Source organism: Neopelma chrysocephalum, unplaced genomic scaffold, assembly GCF_003984885.1.
Source record: "Neopelma chrysocephalum unplaced genomic scaffold, ASM398488v2 Primary Assembly neopelma1_94807, whole genome shotgun sequence".
NCBI lineage: Eukaryota > Metazoa > Chordata > Aves > Passeriformes > Pipridae > Neopelma > Neopelma chrysocephalum.
Window position 1 is genome coordinate 1 of NW_020923513.1, and position 2,190 is coordinate 2,190.

At 50.5% G+C, this 2,190-nt stretch overlaps 1 long non-coding RNA gene across 1 annotated transcript; it reads left to right on the forward strand.

The window, feature by feature from the left end:
- The first annotated feature begins 76 nt into the window (after positions 1-76).
- Positions 77-422, forward strand: LOC113980602. The gene is made up of 3 exons (XR_003538170.1): positions 77-119; positions 209-282; positions 366-422. It is a non-coding gene; the product is annotated as an uncharacterized LOC113980602 (long non-coding RNA).
- Positions 423-2,190: the final 1,768 nt, after the last annotated feature.

Here is a 2,190-nt window from a genome sequence, read left to right on the forward strand (position 1 = left end):
GAGTCCTTTATCTTGTGCCTGTTTGTTTTTTATTTTCCAGATGGGGCGCACGTAGTGCCGAGAGTGGCGCAGCAACGGCACCGGAGGGGAGGTGATCCGGGTGAGTGCCGGTGAGCAAGGTGAGCATCGACTCCAGGCCAGAACTAGCTGGTCTTTTACAGATGTTGTGGTGTATGTGTGCACATGCTTTGTTTCTCGTGTTTTCCAGGGGATCTGCCACCTTCTCACAGACAGTCCAGTGCTTCAGGGACCCTGCTGGTAAGAGGTCACTGTGGAGGAGAGGTAGGTAGGAGGTACCCCAGGAAAGCCATCCTATCAGGCAGTATCTCAGTCTGTACATTTGCCTTTGGTTTTTTACTTTGCAGAGAATGTGTGCAGCCTCAGAGGGCTGCAGCCACCTGTCAATTAGGTTTGATGGTCTTCAGCTGTCCATGTCAGAGGGACTGGATGTAAAGCAGAGTTGAACAGAAAAGAGGCTGGAGGAGCACAGTCAGAAGGTGGGTTTTCATGTGAGGTCAGAGCCAAGATGTGATTTTTGGGCCTTTGAATGTTTTCGTGGTTTAGTTTTGTTTTTTCTTTTTTTTTTTTAAGATGTGGAGCCCCCAGCCCAGTAGACAATAGGCACCAGAGGGAAGGTGAGCCCAGTGAGCAAGGTGAGCAGTGACTGCAGGACAAAGCTAGATGCTGTTTTGCAGGTGTTGTACTTCTGGTGAATCTGTGTACATACTTAGTTTTTTGTTTTACAGGCAGTGCACCGACTTGTAACGTGCAGTCCAACGTGACGGGGACCCTGCCTGTAAGAGGTCACGGTCAAGGGGTGTCAGACAGAAACTGCCATGGGAGCAGCACACTCTTGGACAGGATCTCAGTACTGGCATTTGCCTCTGGGTTTTTTTGCAGGAGATGTACGCAGCCTCACAGGGCCGGAGCCAACTCACAATGAGGTGACGGACACAGTACGGTCCTGTGGAGCTGTCCTTGTCAGTAATCTCTGAATATTGAAAGGATCAGCAACGAACCATTGAGCTTTTTTGGTTGCAGGTGCCATCCAGGTAACCTTTGGGAGCAGATGAGCATTGGAGGAGAGTCGGGGAGGCAGCAGGAGGAGCAGGGATCCACTGCAGCTTTAAAATGCCCTCTAATTTTGTCTCTCGCTCGCTCAGGTGTCCTGGAAGATGACAGCACATTGTCCAACTCCGGTCAGAGCCAGTGACCCGAGGACCCGCCTCAGTGACAGTGAGTAGAGGGATCTTTGGGGCTGGGGCCACGTGCCACACTACTCAGACATTGTGTCTGGTTTTCTTTCTCGTAGTTGACTCCGAGTGATCTCACGACGGCAGGAACCTCTGAGCCAGCCCAGGTGCCCCTCCTTTGCATCAGAGATGGATTCACATCCCCGGGTCTCAGAAAGATAAGTGCAGGGCAACGACCCAGAGAGGGGTTGGGAGTCGGTCCAAGCATGTGCATCGCCCAGAGGGATTTTTGAAATCAGTACAGTGCAATGGGTATCCTATAACGGGTTATTTGGCTGCATCAAAGGAAGGGCTTACTTTGTATCATTGGATTCCCGTGTGCAGGGCAGAGCAGTTCCAGTCTGTGTCACGTCCTTTGTCTCGTCTGTGTTTCGTGTCCTTAGGGTTTTTTGTGTCACAGGGTTTGTTTTGTCAGGGGTATGGGATGTCTCACTCGGGGTCAGCCTGGAACTGCTCTGCCCTGCTACGTGGATCAGGGGGTAGATGGAATATTGCTCAGTGTCTCACATCAACATGTCAGTTACCTCAGACAGTGGAGCCGATGGCTGTACAGTCCTGCCGGATGGAGCAGGTGTCGGTAACTCGTGTGCAATCATTAGAGCTGAGTGTTGTGGAGCTGATGGTAGTGGGATAGCAGGGCCTTGAAGCTGGGTTGTCATTTTACTTCTCATATGCTGCGGCCAGAGTTCTCACTCTCTCAGTGGAAATGAGATCTTTTAAATGGTTAAGGTCTCAGTGACCATGCAGCTGACCTGACTAACCCTTTGTTTTTTGTGGGTTTTTTTCAGATGATAAGTGGACACGATGCACCCCAGACCGAGACAAGTTGAAGCAGCCTAGGAAGAAGGTTGTATTGGGTGTTGGATGAAAGATGCCAATTTTACCCATAGGAGTCCTTTATCTTGTGCCTGTTTGTTTTTTATTTTCCAGATGGGGC